Genomic DNA, 20,223 nt, shown 5'->3' on the forward strand with positions numbered 1-20,223 from the left:
TTTATTCTTTTAGTAAAATAAAGGAAGCAAAATATGACTTTTTAATGGTATTTTTACAAGTATTTTTCTCCCATAATAAAATTTAATGGCTTAATGGCATTTTTCCTTCATTTATAAACATTTCATCATGAAATCTAACATAAAATTTTACTACATAAATATATTTTATCTTTATATTATTTTAGAAAAACGAAGTTACTCCTTGCTGTCCATGCTCAACTTCACAGGTTGCCTTGCTTCCCCTGGGAATTTTTCAGGGAGAGAAAATGCTACCTTTAATCATATGCTTTATTACTTTTTCTAAATGAAATCTTCAGCAATATTTTTCAGCATGTTAAGAAGAGACGCTTAGAATTTGGGATTGACTATGAAAGGAATTCTATATGTTAAGATTTATATCAACATGAGTAGAGCTAGAGATAATGATAATCAAATATATCTGCATATTTTAAAAAACTATTTCAACTTATGTTTACAATCATATAATTTATTCATGCTGCATCAGCCATGTGATTACAATAAAGCTACTGTAAGCATCAAGTCTCATTAAGTTTAGCAGGAAGATGAAGCAACCCCAAAACAGAGACACACTAAAGTTGAATTTTTAAATCATTGAACAGAGCACTAAGATTTTCTTTCCTAAACTTACTGGAGCATGTAGGATTTGAGGGAAAAAATGTGTACACATGTAGATGTGTAAACCTTTATGCTTATAATTCTTTTTGTTATTATCTTATGAAAAGTGATTGATGGAAGGTGTTTTAGGATTATTGAAAGACTTAAAGGTAGAAAGCAGGCAGAGCAAGATGACCAAACAATCGCTCCCCCCAACCCCAAGAACATAAAGTTGAACATCTATCCATGCTAGAAATCACTTCCATTAGAACCAAAAATTAGGTAAGCAGTCACAGAATATAGTGTTAACATTATGTCAAGGAAAGAGGCACTGAAGATGGTGGAAAAGACAGTCTTGGTATCTGCACTACACCTTCTAATCCCTTGGCAGTGGACAGAGAGATTCTGTGTGCTTATGGGAGGGAGAGCAAAGTGATTGTGGGAATTGCATTGGAAATTAATGCTGCTCTGTCACAGAAGAACAAAACACACAGCACAGTTCTGGCACCCATGGAGGCAGCAGTTAGACTACCCTCAGCTAGAGAAGATTCCTCTGCCCTAGCAGTATAAACCTGAATTCCATCTAATTCCACTATCTGACCAAAGTGGTCTAGAGTCCTGAATAAATTTAGGCCACAAGGCTGCAGTCTTTAGGCAAGCCCTGGGGCTTGGCTAGACTCAGACTCAGTGGACTTGGTGGGGCATGTGACCCAGTGACACACTAGCTGTGGTGTCCAAGGGAGTGCTTGCATCACCCCTCCCCCAACTTCAGCCAATGCAGCTTGGGAAGAGACTCCATGCCCCTGCAAAAGGAAGAGGAAAGAGTACTCTGCCTTGCAAGAGTCTCTGCTTGAGTACCAGCTCAGTTACAGTAAAATAAAGCACAAAGCAGTTTTCTGAAGGCCCTATTGCTAGGCCCTAGCTACTGAATTGCTTTTTGTGTTTGTGATGGAGTTTCACTTTTGTTGCCCAGTCTGGAGTGCAATGGAGTGATCGCAGCTCACTGCAACTTCTGCCTCCCAAGATCAAGCGATTCTCCTGCCTCAGCCTCCAGAGTAGCTGGGATTACAGGCATGCGCCACCATGCCCGGCTGATTTTTTGTATTTTTAGTAGAGATGGGGTTTCTCCATGTTGGTCAGGCTGGTCTCGAACTCCTGACCTCAGGTGATCCCTGCCACCTTGGCCTCCCAAATTGCTGGGATTACAGGCATGAGCCACCACGCCCAGCTGGACTGCATTTTTGGATGTGCTGTGGACCCACAAAGGAACTTGCTGTCACACAGGGAAGAACCCAGTCCTGGTAATATTCACCACATGCTGACTAAAGATCTCTTTTGCCTTGAATAAACATCAGTGATAGCCAGGAAGTAGTCACCATGGGCCTTGGGACAACCCACTACTATGCAGGATTCAAGTGTCACTCAGTGTTGTTCTAGCTGTGATGGACATGAGAGTGCTTGCATCATGCTCCCCCCAACTCCAGGTATTCCAGCAAGGAGTGGTGCCTTCTGCTTGAGGAAAAGTGAAGAAAAAGAATGAAAGTCTTCCTGTGAATCCAGGAAATTCTCCTGAATCGTACCCAAGCCCAACAAAGCAGCAGGAATCTGCAAAGTTTTTAAAATTCCTGAGTTTGGGACATTCCCTAGTGCAGATACAACTGCATTAATCAGAGACTTAGATTACAACACTTAATTTCCTTTGAATATCTGGAAAGCCTTCTCAAGAAGGATGGATAGAAACTAATCCAGATTGAGATTAGAAAGAATACCCAACTCTTGAATCCTAGATATCAGTGAACATCCACAGGCATCAATAACATCCAGGAAACATGATCTCACCACAATAACTAGATACAAAACCAGTCACTAATCTCAGAGTGACAGAGGTATGCAGCCTTTCAGATAGAGAATTCAAAATCGCTGTTTTGAGGAAGCCAGATGAACTTAAAACAACACAAAGAAAGACTTCAGAATCCTGTCAGAGAAATGTAACAAAGAGATTAAAATAATGAAAAAGCAAGTAGAAATCCTAGAGTTGAACATTTTAGTTAATAGACTTAAAACTTCTTAGAGTTTCTTAACAGCAGAATTGACCGAGCAGAAGAAATGAGCTAATTTGAAGATACACTATATAAATACACAATCAGAAGAGAAAACAAACACAAAAAAAAATTTTTAAAAAGCATGGCTTTTTGCTGGCAAGATGGCTAAATAGGAACAGCTCCAGTCTGCAGCTCTCAGTGAGATCAATGCAGAAAGCGGGTGATTTCTACATTTCCAAATGAGTTACCCGGTTCATCTCATTGGAACTGGTTAGACAGTGGGTGCAGCCCAAGGAGGGCAGCCAAAGCAGGGTGGGGCATCGCCTCACCCAGGAAGCGCAAGGAGTGGGGGAACTCCCTCTCCTAGCCAAGGGAATCTGTCAAGGACTGTACAGTGCACGCAGGCCCAGATACTGCGCTTTTCCCATGATCTTGGCAACCTGCAGACGAAGAGATTCACTCCAGTGCCTACACCAAGAAGACCCTGGGTTTCCAGCACAAAACTAAGCCACCACCTGGGCAGACACTGATCTAGCCTCAGTAGTTTTTTTCATACCCTACTGGTGCGTGGAGCACCAGGAAGACAGAACCATTCACTCCCCTGGAAAGGGGGCTGAAGCCAGGGAGCCAAGTGGTCTGACTCAGTGGATCCCCCCACCACGGGGCCAGCAAGCTGAGATCCACTGGCTTGAAATTCTCCCTGCTAGCACAGCAGTCTGAGCTTGACCTGGGACACACAAGCTTATTGTGGGGAGGGGCGTCCACCATTGCTGAGGCTTGAGTAGGCGGTTTTACCCTCACAGAGTAAACAAAGCCGGCAAGAAGTTCAAACTGGGCAAAGCCCAAAGCAACTCAGCAAAGCCACTGAGGCGAGACTGCCTCTCCTCTCTGGGCAGGGCATCTCTGAAGAAAAGGCAGCAGCCCCAGTGAGAGACTTATAGATAAAACCTCCAACTTCCTGGGACAAAGCACGTGGGGGAAGAGGCGGTTGTAGGCACAGCATCAAGCAGACTCAAACATCCCTGCCTGGCAGGTCTGCAGAGAGCAGCAAAACTCCCAGAACAGCATTTGAACTCTGATAAGAAACAGACTGCCTTCTCAAGTGAGTATCTGACCCTTGTTTATCCTGACTGGGAGATACTTCCCAGTAGGGGCTGAGAGACTCCTCATACAGGAGAGCCCTGGCTGGCATCTTGCCGGTGCCCCTCTGGGATGAAGCTTCCAGAGGAAGGAACAGGCAGGAATCACTGCTATTCTGCAGCTTCCACTGGTGATATCCAGGCAAACAGGGTCTGGAGTGGACCTTCAGCAAAATGCAGCAGACCTGCAGCAGAGGGGCCTGACTGTTAAAAGGAAACTAACAAACAGAAAAAAAAAGTATAAACATTAACAAAACAACGTCCACTCAGAGACCCCATTTGAAGGTCACCAACTTCAAAGAACAAATGTAGATAAATCCATGAAGATGGGGAGAAACCAGTGCAAAAGGCTGAAAATTCCAAAAACTAGAATGCCTCTTCTCCTACAAAGGATCATAATTCCTCCCCAGCAAGGGAAGAAAAATGGATGGAGAATGAGTTTGATGAACTGACAGAAGGTGAGTAATAACAAAAGGTGAGTAATAACAAACTTCAAAAGGTGAGTAATAACAAACTCCTCTGAGCTAAAGGAGCATGTTCTAACCCAATGCAAAGAAGCTAAGAACCTTGAAAAAAGGTTAGACAAATGTCTAACTAGAGTAACCAGTTTAGAGAAGAACATAAATGACCTGATGGAGCTGAAAAACACAGCACGAGAGCTTTGTGAAGCATACACAAATATCAATAGCTGAATCAATCAAGCGGAAGAAAGGATATCAGAGATTGAAATTCAACTCAATGAAATAAAGCGAGAAGACAAGATTAGAAAAAAAAAAAAGAGTGAAAAGAAACTAACAAAGCCTCCAAGAAATATGGGAGTATGTAAAAAGACCAAATCTATGTTTGATTGGTGGACCTGAAACTGACTGGGAGAATGGAACCAAGTTGGAAAACACTCTTCAGGATATTATCCAGGAGAACTTCCCCAACCTAGCAAAACAGGCCAACATTCAAATTCAGGAAATACAGAGAACACCACAAAGTTACTCCTTGAGAAGAGCAACCCCAAGGCACATAATCGTCATATTCACAAAGGTTAAAATAAAGGAAAAATGTTGAGGGCAGCCAGAGAGAGAGGTCGGGTTACCCACAAAGGGAAACCCATCAGACTAACAGTGGATCTCTCTGCAGAAACCCTACAAGCAAGAAGAGAGTGGGTGCCAATATTCAACATTTTTAAAGAAAAGAATTTTCAACCCATAATTTCATATCCAGCCAAACTAAGCTTCAAAAGTGAAGAATAATAAAATCCTTTACAGACAAGCAAATGCTGAGATTTTGTTACCACCAAGCCTGCCTTACAAGAGCTCCAGAAGGAAGCACTAAACATGGAAAAGAACAACCAATACCAGCCCCTGCAAAAACATACCAAATTGTAAAGACCATTGATGATATGAAGAAACTGCATCAACTCACTTGAAAAATAACTGGCTAGCACCAAATGGCAGGATCAAATTCACACATAACTATATTAGCCATAAATGTAAATGGGCTAACTGCCCCAATTAAAAGACACAGACTGGCAAATTGGATAAAGAGTCAAGGCCCATTGGTGTTCTGTATTCAAGAGACCCATCTCATGTGCACAGACACACATAGGCTCAAAATAAAGGGATGGAGGAATATTTACCAAGCAAATGGAAAAACAAAAATGGGTTGCAATCCTAATCTATGATAAAACACACTTTAAACCAACAAAGATCAAAAGAGACAAAGAAGGGCATTACATAATGGTAAAAGAATCAGTGCAACAAGAGGAGATAACTATCCTAAGTATATATGCACCCAACATAGGAGCACATAGATTCATAGAGCAAGTTCTTAGTGACATATAAAAAGACTTAGACTCCCACACAATAATACTGGGAGACTTTAACAACCCATTGTCAATATTAGACAGATCAATGAGACGGAAAATTAACAAAGATATCCAGGACTTGAACTCAGCTCTGGATCAAGGAACCTAATAGACATCTTCAGATCTCTCCAGCCAAAATCAACAGAATGTACATTCTTCTCAGCACCACATAGCACTTAGTTTAAAATTGACCACATAATTGGAAGTAAAACACTCCTCAGCAAATGCAAAAGAACAGAAATCATAACGAACAGTCTCTCAGACCACAGTGCAATCAAATTAGAACTCAGGATTAAGAAACTCACTCAAAACCACACAACTACATGGAAACTGAACAACCTGCTCCTGAATGACTACTAGATAAATGATGAAATGAAGGGAGAAATAAAGATATTCTTTGAAACCAATGAGAACAAAGACACAACATACCAGAATATCTGGGACACTTTTAAAGCAGTGTGTAGAGGGAAATTTAAAACACTAAATGCCAACAAGAGAAAGCAGTTAAGATCTAAAATCAACACCCTAGCATCACAATTAAAAGAACCAGAGAAGCAAGAGCAAACAAATTCAAAAGCTAGCAGAAGGCAAGAAATAACTAAGATCAGAGCAGAACTAAAGGAGATAGAAACATGAAAATCCCTTCAAAAAATCAATGAATCCAAGAGTTGGTATTTTGAAAAGATCAACAAAATGGATAGACCACTAGCCAGGCTAATAAAGAAGAAAAGAGAGAAGAATTAAATAGACACAATAAAAAATGTTAAAGGGGATATCACCATCAATCCCACAGAAATACGAACTACCATCAGAGAATACTATAAACACCTCTATGTAAATAAATTACAAATTCTAGAAAAAATGGATAAGTTCCTGGACACATACTCCATCCCAAAACTAAACTAGGAAGAAATTGAATCCTGAATAGACCAATAACAAGTTCTGAAATTGAGGCTGCAATTAACAGGCAAACAACCAAAAAAATTCCAGGACTAGACAGATTCACAGCCGAATGATACCAGAGGTACAAAGAGGGGCTGGTACCATTCCTTCTGAAACTATTCCAAACAATAGAAAAAGAGGGACTCCTCCCTAACTCATTTTATAAGGCCAGCAGCATCCTGATACCAAAACCTGGCAGATAAACAACAAAAAAATGAAAATTTCAGGCCAGTATCCCTGATGAGCATTGATGTGAAGATCCTCAATAAAATACTGGCAAACTGAATCCAGCAGCACATCAAAAAGCTTATCCACCACAATCAAGTTGGCTTCACCCCTGGAATGCAAGGCTGATTCAACATAAGGAAATCAATAAACCTAATCCATCACGTAAATAGAAACAATGACAGAAAAAAAAAAAACACACATGATTATCTCAGTAGATGCAGAAAAGACCTTCAATAAAATTCAACAGCCCTTCATGCTAAAAATTCTCAATAAACTAGGTATTGATTGAACATATCTCAAAATAGTAAGAGCTATTTATGACAAGTCCACAGCCAATATCATACCGAATGGGCAAAAACTGGAAGCATTCCCCTTGAAAACGGACACAAGACTAGGATGCCTTCTCTCACCAACTCCTATTCAAGACAGTATTGGAACTTCTGATGAGAACAATCAGAAAAGAGAAAGAAATAAAGTGTATTTAAACAGGAAGAGAGGAAGTCAAATTGTCTCTGTTTGCAGATGACATGATTCTATATTTAGAAAACCCCATAATCTCTGATCAAAATCTCCTTAAACTGATAAGCAACTTCAGCAAAGTCTAAGGATACAAAATCAATGTGCGAAAATCACAAGCATTCCTATACACAAATGACAGAGAGCCAAATGGTGAGTGAAGTCCCATTCACAATTGCTACAAAGAGAATAAAATACCTAGGAATATAACTTACAAGGGATATGAAGGACCTTTTCAAGAAGAACTACAAACCACTGCTCAAAGAAATAAGAGAGGACACAAACAAATGGAAAAACATTCCATGCTCATGGATAGGAAGAATCAATATCTTGACAATGGCCATACTGCCCAAAATTATGTATAGATTTAATGCTATCCCCATCAAGCTACCATTGACTTTCCTTAAAGAATTGGAAAAAACAACTTTAAATTTTATATGGAACCAAAAAAAATCCCACATACACAAGACAATCCTAAGCAAAAAGAACAAAGCTGGAGTCATCATGCTACCTGACTTCAAAGGACACTACACGGCTACAGTAACCAAAACAGCATGGTACTGGTACCAAAACAGATATACAGACAAATGGAACAAAACAGAGGGCTCAAATATAATGCCAGACATCTACAACCATCTGATTTTTGACAAACCTGACAAAAACAAACAACGGGGAAAGGATTCCCTATATAATAAATGGTGTTGGGAAAACTGGCTAGCCATATCCAGAAAGCTGAAACTGGATCCCTTCCTTATACCTTATACAAAAACTAACTCAAGATGGAATAAAGACTTAAATGTATGACTTAGGACCATAAAAACCCTAGAAGAAAACCTAGGCAATATGATTCAGGGCACAGGCATGGGCAAAGACTTCATGACTAAAACACTAAAAGCAATTGCAGCAGAAACCAAAATAGACAAATGGGAACTAATTAAGCTGAAGAGCTTGCACACAGCAAAATAAACTATCATCAGAGTGAAAAGGCAACCTACAGAATGCGGGAAAATTTTTGCAATCTATCCATCTGACAAAGGGTTAATATTCAGAAGCTACAAGGAACTTAAACAAATGTACAAGAAAAAACAAACAACCCCATCAAAAAGTGGGCGAAGGAAATGAACGGACATGTCTCAAAAGAAGACATTTATGCAGCCAAGAAACACATGAAAAAAAGCTCAGTATCACTGGTCCTTAGAGAAATGCAAATCAAAACCACAATAAGATACCATCTCATGCCAGTTAGGATGGCGATCATTAAAAAGTCAGAAATCAACAGATGCTGGAGAGGATGTGGAGAAATAGGAATGTTTTTACATTGTTGGTGGGAATGTAAATTAGTTTAACTATTGTAGAAGAAAATGTGCCGTTTCCTCTAGGATCTAGAACTAGAAATACCATTTGACTCAGCAATCCCATTACTGGGTTTATACCCAAAGGATTATAAATCATCCTACTATAAAGACACATGCACACTTACGTTTGTTCTGTCAATATTTACAATTGAAAATATTTGGAACCAACCCAAATGCTCATCACTGATAGACTGGATAGTGAAAACGTGGCACATATACACCATGGAATACTAAACCGCCATAAAAAAGGATGAGTTCCTGTCCTTTGCAGGGACATGGATGAAGCTGGAAACCATAATTCTCAGCAAACTATCTCAAGAACAGAAAACCAAACACCGCATGTTCTCATTCATAAGTGGGAGTTGAACAATGAGAACACATGGACACAGGGAGGGGAACATCACACACCAGGGCCTTTCAGGGGGTTGGGAGCTAGTGGTGGGATAACATTAGGAGAAATACCTAATGCAGATGACGTGTTGATGAGTGCAGCAAACCACCATGGCACGTGTATACCTTTGTAACAAACCTGCACGTTCTGTACATGTACCCTGGAACTTAAAATATAATAAAAAAGTATGCCTACAAGATTTACAAAATAGCCTCAAAAGTGCAAATCTGACAGTTATTGGTTTAAAAGAGGAGATTGAGAGAGAGAATGGCATAAAAAGTTTTTTCAAATAAAATATAACAATTTTGCAAAACTAGAGGAAGATATCAATATCCAAGTACAACAATATAATAGAACACAAAGCAGATTTAAATCAAATACAACTACCTCAAGACAGTTAATAATGAAACTCCCAAAGGTCAAAGTTAAAGAAAGGACCTAAAAAGCTTTTTAATAAGTCCAATATTTCTGTTAGTAGACTTCTTAGTGGAAACCTGACTGGCCAGAAGAGAGTGGCATGATATATTCAAGTGCTGAAGGAAAAAAAGGACAACTTTTTTTTTCTTTTTTTTTTTTTTTTTGAGACAGAGTCTTGCTCTGTCACCCAGGCTGGAGTGCAGTGGTGCAATCTCGGCTCACTGCAGGCTCCGCCTCCTGGGTTCACGCCATTCTCCTGCCTCAGCCTCTCCGAGTAGCTGGGACTACAGGTGCCCGCCACCACGCCCGGCTAATTTTTTTTGTATTTTTTAGTAGAAACGGGGTTTCACTGTGGTCTCGATCTCCTGACCTCATGATCCACCCGCCTTGGCCTCCCAAAGTGCTGGGATTACAAGCCTGAGCCACCGCCCCTTATATCCAGAACAAAAAATCCTTATCACATGAAGGGGAAATAAAAACTTTCCAAGACAAACAAAAGCTGAGATATTTTGATCAACACCAGACCTGTCCTACAAGAAATGCTTAAGGGAGTTCATTGATCTGAAGGAAGAGGTCATTAATGAGCAATAAGAAACCACATAAAGGTACAAAACTCACTGGTAACAGTAAATAAATAAAAAATACAGGATATTCTAACACTGTAATTGTCTTGTGTAGACCACTCATATCTTGAGTAGGAAGACTAAGGACAAACCTATCAAAAATAGTAGCTACAACTTTTTAAGAGATAGAGAGTATAAAAATATAAACAGAAACAACAAAAAAATTAAAAATCAGGGGAATGAACTTAAAGGGTACAGTTTGTATTAGTTTTTTCCACCCCTTCTCTTTCAGACTTTTCTTTTTTTATTATTGTCATTATGCTTTAAGTTTTAGGGTACATGTGCACAATGTGCAGGTTTGTTACATATGTATACATGTGCCATGTTGGTGTGCTGCACCCATTAATTCATCATTTACATTGGGTATATCTCCTAATGCTTTCCCTCCCCCCTCTCCCCACCCCACAACAGGCCCGGTGTGTGATGTTCTCCCTCCTGTGTCCAAGTGTTCTCATTGTTCAATTCCCATCTATGAGTGATAACATGCGGTGTTTGATTTTTTATCCTTGGGATAGCTTGCTGAGAATGATGGTTTCCAGCTTCATCCATGTCCCTACAAAGGAAATGAACTCATCCTTTTTTATGGCTGCATAGTATTCCATGCTGTATATGTGCCACATTTTCTTAATCCATTCTGTCATTGATGGACATTTGGGTTGGTTCCAAGTCTTTGCTATTGTGAATAGTGCCGCAATAAAAATCCGTGTGCATGTGCCTTTATAGCAGCATGATTTATAATCCTTTGGGTATATACCCAGTAATGGGATGGCTAGTTTTAGAACCTTCAGGAATTGTCACACTGTCTTCAACAATGGTTGAACTAGTTTACCGTCCCACCAACAGTGTAAAAGCATTCCTATTTCTCCACATCCTCTCCAGCACCTGTTGTTTCTTGACTTTTTAATGATCACCATTCTAACTGGTGTGAGATGGTATCTCATTGTGGTTTTGATTTGCATTTCTCTGATGGCCAGTGATGAGCATTTTTTCATGTGTCTGTTGGCTGCATAAATGTCATGATCAAGTGGGCTTCATACCTGGGATGCAAGGCTGGTTCAACATATGCAAATCAATAAACGTAATCCAGCATATAAACAGAACCAAAGACAAAAACCACATGATTATCTCAATAGATGCAGAAAAGGCCTTTAACAAAATTCAACAGCGCTTCATGCTAAAAATTCTCAATAAATTAGGTATTGATGGGATGCATCTCAAAATAATAAGAGCTATTTATGACAAACTCACAGCCAATATCATACTGAATGGGCAAAAACTGGAAGCATTCGCTTTGAAAACTGGCACAAGACAGGGATGCCCTCTCTCATCACTCCTATTCAACATAGTGTTGGAAGTTCTGGCCAGGGCAATCAGGCAGGAGAAAGAAATAAAGGGTATTCAATTAGGAAAAGAGGAAGTCAAATTGTCCCTGTTTGCAGATGACATGATTGTATATTTAGAAAACCCCATCATCTCAGCCCAGAGTCTCCTTAAGCTGTATTAGTTTTACCTTAAATTAAAATATACTACTAGAGAAAATTACTTTTAGACAAAGAAAGACAGGTAAGAAAAAGGTAGAGAGGATCATGAAACAACCAGAAAACAACAAACTGGCAGTAGTAAGTCCTTACCAATTAATAATAACATTGAATGTAAAGGGACTAAACTTCCCAATCAAAAGGCATAGGGTGGCAGAATAGGTTTTAAAAAATAAATAAAATATAATAATATATAAAATAATAAATATAATATAATAAAATAAAAAATAAATAAATAAAATATAATATAATGACATAATATCTATAATTATAATAATATAAAAATATAATAAAATATAATGATACAATACAATATAATGCTGCCTATAAGAAACTCACTTCACCTATAAAGACACATGTAGGCTAAAAACAAAGGGATGGGAAAAGATATTTTATGCAAATGTAAACTAAAGAAGAGCAGGAATAGCTTTGATCAAATCAGATAAAATAGATTTAAAGATATAACCATAAAAAATACAAGGAAGGATATTATGTAATGATAAAGGGGTCAATTCATCAGGAGGTTACAACAGTTTTATTTATTCACCTAACACTGGACCACCAATATATTTATAAAGCAAATATTACTAGAAGTAAAGAGAGACATAGGCCCTCATACAATAATAGCTTGATACCTAAACATTCTACTTTCAGCATCAGGCAAACCATCCAGACAGAAAATCAACAAAGGAACATTGGACATATTCTGTACAATAAACTAAATGCACCTAATAGATATTTACAGAACATTTTATCTAACAGCTGTTGTATACACATTCTTTTCCCCAGTAAGTGGATTATTCTCAAAGATAGACCATATATTAAGCCACAAAATGCGACAGAAAACTAAAAAAAAGTTCAAATCAACATAAATTAAAGTCTTAAATGAAACACCTGAAATTATGAAACTACCAAAGGAAAACTTTGGGGAAATTCTGCACGACATTGGTGTGGACCAATATTTCTTGAGAAATACCATAAAAGCACAGAGAACTAAAGCAGAAATGGACAAATGAGATCACAGAAAGGTAAAATGCTTCTGTGCAGCAAAGGAATCAATCAGCAAAATGAAGAGACAATGCACATAATGGTAGTAAATATTTGCAAACTACCCATCTGACAAGGAATTAATAAATAATATATAAGGAGACCAAAAACTCAATAGAAAAAATCAAATAATATTATTTTAAAATGTGTAAAAGATCTGATAGGCATTTCTCAAAGGAAGACATACAAATAGCCAACAGGCATAAAAAATATGCTCAACATCATTAGTCATCAGAGAAATGCAAATAAAAATTACAATATTAATCTCATACCAATTAAAACTGTTTTTCTCCAAAGACAGGCAATAATAAATGTTAGTGGGGTTGTGAAGAAATGGGAAACTTCGTACATTGTTGGTGGGAACGTAAGTAAGTACAGCTACTATGGAGTGTAGTATGGAGGTTCCTCAAAAAACTAAAAATAGAACTGCCACATAATCTAGCAATTCCACTACTAGTTAATATATCCAAAAGCAAGGAAATCAGTATATCAAAGCTATATCTGCACTCCCATATTTATTGCAGCATTATTCACATTAGGCAAGATTTAGAATCAACCTAAGTGTTTATCAACAGATAAATCAATACAACACGTGGCACATATATGCAATGAAATATTCAGCCATAAAAAGGCATAATATTCTATCATTTGCAACAACATAAATGGAGCTAGAGGGCATAATGTTAAGTAAAATGAGCCAGGCACAGAAACACTCATTTTGCATGTTCTCACTCATATGTGGGAATTAAAAATAACAAAAATGGAACTAATAGAGATGGAGAGTAGAATGATGCTTACTAGAGGCTGGGAAGGGAAGAGGGGAAGTGGGGAGAAGTGGTGATAGCTACTGAGTGCAGAAATATATCTAGATAAATTAAATAAGATCTAGTATTTTATAGCAAAATAGAGTGACTATAGTAAGCAATAATTTCTTGTATATTTAAAAATAACTAAAAGAGTGGAATTTGAATATTCCTAACACAAAAAAAGATAAATGTTCAACGTGAGAGATATCCCAATTACCCTGATTTGATCATTACAAATTGTGTGCCTATATCAGAACATTATATATAACTCATAAATATATGCACGTATCATGTACCCATAATAACTAAAAAAAGAAACTTTAAAGATTTTAGGGATTTTTAAATGAATGACATAAAAAGATGAAAAGCAAAGCAGGTAAAGAGAAAAGCGGCATATTTTTATAATGTATTTAGTAATTTGTTATATATTCAATATATTGTGTATTAAATTTATTATATATTCAATTATATATTTAATGATTATATACTCACTAGATTGTACATATCCACTTTATTGTGTATATATAATGTATATAATATCACATATATATCATATATATAATTTGGGCCTAAATTGCCTTCTTAGATTCATTTTAATTGTTTATAATTACTAAATATTAATACTCTTTTATAACACAGAAAGGCAATTTTACACACTAATTTTATTAAATGTACATCAGGCATATATATTCATGTTACTATGATACATCTTGCCAAGTGGGGAAAAACCCAGCGTGGGTTATCTTTATTACGATTACAACTGAAAACTTTGGTCCACAACCTGCGGACTCTGAATGGTAAAGCAACACAACCAGGTTGAGACACAAAGTCAAAAGTTAAAGTGACCTGTATGGGTTGCATGTAAGTATGAGCTTGCTTGCATGCTCTATCTCACACACTGTCTCTCCCTCTCTCTCTTTCTCTCTCTCTCATCATATGTATGTGAATTTGATTATTTTCATAAAGCACAGCATGAATAATTATTTGCCACATAAGATCCTTTTTATAATGGCTTTGAAGGAACTTTGTTCTATCTCAGAAAAGACTTTTTAAAGCCTTAAGCCTAGTCATGGTTTATTTGTGTCATTAAATTCCTTTGTAAGTCGGATATATTCCTCTCCACTTGAGGTCTCAAGACAACGTGGGGCTCCTCAGCTTGTTAGAAAGTTACATTCTATTGCCCAGAACCAGTCTCAAAAAATAAAAAAAAGAGAAAATGTACATTCTTTATTTCGACAAGTAAGGAACTCTGTGCAAGAACTGTATAGACAAGGTATGATGTCAGTTTCCCAAAAGGCTTTCATTGGCTATATAAGTCAAATTGTATTTCTTAAAGGAAAGCATGCCATTCCAATCAAAGCCTTGGTAAAATAACCAGTTTCTCCAATTGTGTCCTTTCACAAAAGAAAACATTCTTTTTAAAAAAAAATATGGAATGCTTCATGAATTTGCATGTCATCCTTGTGCAGGGGCCATGTTTATGTCTGTATCCTTCCAATTTTAGTATGTATGCTGCCAAAGTGAGCACAGAAAACAGATTCTTATCACATTTATGCAAATAAATATATTGCCATAAGTTAAGAATACTCAAAAATAGTTTCCAAATTCTGGAGAAATCAGACAGAGAGAAATATGTTCCAAATTTTATTTATAGGATTATACTTTACTCAATTGTTAAAAGCTGTAAAAAGCTCAAAAGTTTTCTTCACTTTAAAAAAATGAAGAACTAGCAACGTTTTAAGTAGAGTCATAAAAGGATTATTTTAGTCTTCTATTAGTTCAGTCCATGTAGTCAACTACAGTATTGCTAGAATTCATAAACATTTCAGCTATCCATGGGAGTCCTGAAAGTTTTTCCTCTTTTCTAATGTCACAACATCCAAAGTTATCAGAAACGTGCATTTAAGAGCACCTTTTAGAGTCCTTTAGATTATAAAACCTCCTTTTAAAGAGGATTAACATGAAACAATAATTGTCTGTGGATGACAAAATGTCTTAGGGCAGCCACAGTTAAAGGCATAACTGACAAAGAAATTTGTTACCTCTGTGGCACACAATAATTTAACACAACAATTGTAATTATTAGCATATGCCAAAAACACATTTATACAAATACAGTCCAAAAAAAAGCCATATTTTACCTCTGCATTAGTGTACTATTGATGTCAAACCTAATTCTTGATAAAACATTATAGATAAATATATCCAATCTTAATTAGTTTGACCATAAGGTAAGATTCTCATAAACCTTTTATAATTTTTTTTACAATTTTTCTAATGAAATGTTCAATGCTTTAATACAAGCTTATCTAACCCATGGCCTGTGTACTGCATGTGGCCCAAGACATCTTTGAATGTGAACCAACACAAATTCATAAACTTTTTAAAAACATTATAATTTTGGGGGGGACTTTATTTTTTTTTAGCTCATCGGCTAACATTAGTGTTAGTAGTTTTGTGTGTCTGTGTGGCCAAAGACAAGACTTCTTCTTTCAATGTGGCCCAGAAAGCCAAAAGATTGGCCACCCCTGCTCTAATAAAACTCTGTTGTGCTTTCATTCAAATATTATATTTATGAAGAAAACTGAGTAATACTTCTTTATAGTTGATATGTTCACACACAGAATTTCTTTTACAAGGTTAATCTTTTATGAACCTTCCACAACTTTCTTAAATGTTCAACTTTATCCTATCTAACTTAAAACAATCCTTTAACCTTCTAAACTAGGCAAAATAGTTCACATTTCCTGGCTTTTTATAACGTTTTGCTAAAAGCACATTCTTGTTTCCTTACATACCTTGCATGTAAAACTGTTTTTGAAGTAGTCTTGAGTACATGTTGTACTATTAACTTTTAGCAACTTTTACTGTTGGTGAAAAACCTGGTAAATAGTGATTCTAATTATGTACTAGGTCTGGAGCCTAGGAAACCCAACAGTGCAGGTAAGGCCTGATGTTTTCTAGCATTGCAAGGAGTCATGGCTAACTCTGTGTGTTCCCAGGCCTTACCTATCTTTAAAGCAGGCAAGTTGTACACTTAAGGATCATAGTAGCAATCTATGACATTAAAGCTTTTAGTAGACCTAATACCCTTTAAAACTGTACATTGTTAATAAATTTCCTTTCATGAATGTTTTATGACTTACACAGATCATCTATGACATGCTTTGACTTTCTGACTTATCCTAAACATCCTTCTTTTCAAACAACCAGTCATTTTACTTTAGCGCAAGGATTTAACATATAGGATGCTTTGTCACATAAAATCTCTTCCCTTTATAACATTCATTGCCAAATGAGGTTCTAGAATAAACTGGTCTTACTGTTTACATGACACCTTGACTTCATCTTTGATATGGTAATCTGCTAGGCAGGGACCACACTTCTTCTCTGTCCTATGGGTCTCTCGTGCTTGAGGCCTTGGGCCAGCCTATATTCTTGTCTCCATGACCTTATAGTGACTCTTTGAAGGAGCATTTTAGCAACAAAATGTTTATATCTTTTCTTATAATCTTGTATCACATGTTCTTTAAATCAATGAGGAGATGACTTTTCAGGTAACTGATGCAAAAGAGCTAGAATTCCTTCCCTTGGAATATGACCCTGAAGGTCCTGATACATATTGAGAAGGGTTTGGAAGTGATTAGAGAAATGGTGCTTACAGGAGGAAGTGAGAGGAAGCTGTAGGAATACTCACAGAAGGCCTTTATATGCTTGCAAAAACAGTAGGCCTTGGATTTGAGAGAGAAATGTTTATTTGCCCTCTTGACATAAAGAAGTAACCTCCAGAGGACTTTGGACTTGGGAGAAAAACTTTCAAATGGAAAAGAAACAATTTCCCCTCCTCCAAAAAGGGAGCTAACACATAACTCATAAAGGAAACTAAGTAGGATCTTTAAACAACCAGTGTGAGATACTATGATGGGAGCACACTGCTTCAAAAGCCACGGGAAAACTCAGCCCTGGGCCATAGCGTGAATAAAAAACATATGGTAAGTCACAAGAAGCTGGCAGAAGTGGGCTTCTAATTAGTGTGTTTTTAGAAGTCACAAGGCCTGTGAAGTGAAAGCAAAGAGGCAGACTTGCCTGTGGGGTGGATGTTCTTGTGGGTGCCCAAGACCATTTTAAAATACACACAGAGAAAACAGGAGAATAGTTGGTACTGGTTTGTAAAAAAAGCTGATGTTAGTTGTGAAAGGAGAGAAAACTCACAATCATGATAGAAGGCATCTCTTAAGGAAGCAGGAGAGAGAATGAGTGCTAGCAGGTGAAATGCCAGATGCTTATAAAACCATCAGATTTTGTAAAGACTCACTCACTATCACGAGAACAGCATGGGGGAAATGCCCCCATGATTCAATTATCTCCGACCGGTTCCCTCTCCTGACATGTGGGGATTATGAGATTATAGTACAATATGAGATCTGGGTGGGCACACAGAGCCAAACCGTATCATTCTGCCCCGGCCCCTCCCAAATCTCATGTCCTCATGTTTCAAAACACAATCATTTCTTTCCAGCAGTCACCCAAAATTCTTAGCTCATTCCAGCATTATCTCAAAAGTCCACATCCAAAGTCTCATCTGAAACCATGAAAGTCCCTTCCACCTATAAGCCAATAAAATCAAAAGCAAGTTAGTTACTTTCTAGATACAATGAGGGTACAGGCATTAGGTAAATACACCTGTTCCAATTGGGATAAATTGGCCAAAACAAAGGGGCTATAAGCCCCAGGCAAGTCTATAATCCAATAGAGTAATGTTAAACCTTAAAGTTCCAAAATGGCCGGGCGCGGTGGCTCACACTTGTAATCCCAGCACTTTGGGAGGCCGAGGCGGGCGGATCACGAGGTCAGGAGATCGAGACCATGGTGAAACCCTGTCTCTACTAAAAATACAAAAAATTAACCGGGCGTGGTGGCAGGCGCCTGTAGTCCCACCTACTTGGAGAGGCTGAGGCAGGAGAATGGCGTGAACCTGGGAGGCGGAGCTTGCAGTGAGCCGAGATCGCGCCACTGCACTCCAGCCTGGGCGACAGAGCGAGACTCCGTCTCAAAAAAATAAAAATAAATAAATAAATAAATAAATAAAGTTCCAAAATGAATTTCTTTGACTTCATTTCTCACAACCAGGTCACACTGATGCAAGAGGTGGGCTCCCATGGCCTTGGGCAGCTTCATCCCTCTGGCTTTTCAGGGTACTGCCCCACTCCTGGCTGCTTTCATTGGCTGGTATTTAGTGTCTGTGGCTTTTCTGGGTGCATGGTAGAAGCTGTCAATGGATTTATCATTCTGGAATCTGGAGGACAATGATCCTCGTCTCAGAGCATCACTAGGAAGTGCCCCAGTGGGGATGCTTTGTGGAGGCTTGGACCCCATATTTCCCTTCCACACTGCCTTGGCAGTTGTTCTCCATGAAGGCACCACCCGTGCAGCAAACTTCTGCCTGGACACACAGGCTTTCCCCTACATCCTCTGCAATCTAGGTGGAGCTTCCCAAACCTCAATTATTGTCTTCTGCACACCCACAGGCAGGACTGACACCAAGTAGAAGCTCCCAAGGCTTGAGGCATGTGCCCTTCAATTCAATGGCCTGTGCTGTACCTTGGGTTTTAGCCATGTCTGGAGTGTCTGGAATGCTGGGCACCAATTCTATTTTTTCCCTCCTGTGGCTCCAGGCCTGTTAGGAGAGGGGCTGCCACAAAGGTCTCTGACATACCGTGGAGACATTTATCTAATTGCCTTGGTGATTAACATTTGGCTCCTTATTACTTATGCAAATTTCTGCAGCTGGCTTGAATTTCAACTCAGAAAATGGATTTTTTTCTCTTGCATCTTTAGACTGAAAATCTTTCAAACTTTTATGCTCTGCTTCCTCTCAAATGCTCTGCCACTTAGAAATTTCTTCTGTCAGATACCCTAAATCATCTCTTTCAAGTTCAAAGTTCCACAGTTCTCTAGGGCAGGAGCTAAATGTCACCATTCTCTTTGCTAAAGAACAGTAAGAATCACCTTTATTATAGTTTCTAACAAGTTCTTCACCTCCATCTGAGACAACCTCAGCCTGGACTTAATTGTCCATATCATTATCAGCAATTTGGTCAAAGCCATTCAGCAAGTATCTAGGAAGTTCCAAGCTTTCTCACATCTCCCTGTTTCTGGAACCTTCCAAATCTCTAGGAAGTTCCAAACTTTTCTACATTTTTCTATCTTCTTCTGAGCCCTCCAAACTGTTCAAATCTCTGCCCGTTAACCACTTCCAAAGTCACTGCTACATTTTTGGGTATCCTTACAGCAGCGCCCCACTCCCTCAGGACCAATTTACTGTATTAGTCCATTTTCACACTACTGTGAAGAAATACTTGAGACTGGGTAATTTACGAAGAAAAGAGGTTTAATTGACACTCAGTTCTGCATGGCTGGGGAGGCATCAGGAAACTTAAAGTCATGGTGGAAGGTACCTCTTCACAGTGCATAAGGAGAGAGAATGAGTGCTAGAAGGGTAAATGCCAGATGCTTATAAAACCCTCAGGTTTCATGAAAACTTACCATAAGAACAGCATGGAAGAAACTGCCCTCATGAATCAACCACCTCTCACCAGATTTCTTCCACACACATGAGGATTACAACATTACAATTCAAGATGAGAATTGGGTGGAGACACAGAGCCAAATCATGTTATTTCTTTTGCTTTAATGTGTTTATTAC

At 38.2% G+C, this 20,223-nt stretch overlaps 1 long non-coding RNA gene and 1 other non-coding gene across 2 annotated transcripts in view; both read right to left on the minus strand.

Moving 5' to 3' along the window:
- LOC134735808 (uncharacterized) overlaps positions 1–20,223 on the minus strand; it is an 88,513-nt gene that overhangs the window by 47,805 nt on the left and 20,485 nt on the right. The window lies entirely within an intron of this gene.
- Positions 14,942–15,045, minus strand: LOC129477701 (U6 spliceosomal RNA). Its single transcript, XR_008655895.1, has one exon. It is a non-coding gene; the product is annotated as a U6 spliceosomal RNA (small nuclear RNA).

The sequence above is a fragment of the Symphalangus syndactylus genome, chromosome 2 (assembly GCF_028878055.3).
Source record: "Symphalangus syndactylus isolate Jambi chromosome 2, NHGRI_mSymSyn1-v2.1_pri, whole genome shotgun sequence".
In the NCBI taxonomy this organism is placed as follows: Eukaryota; Metazoa; Chordata; class Mammalia; order Primates; family Hylobatidae; genus Symphalangus; species Symphalangus syndactylus.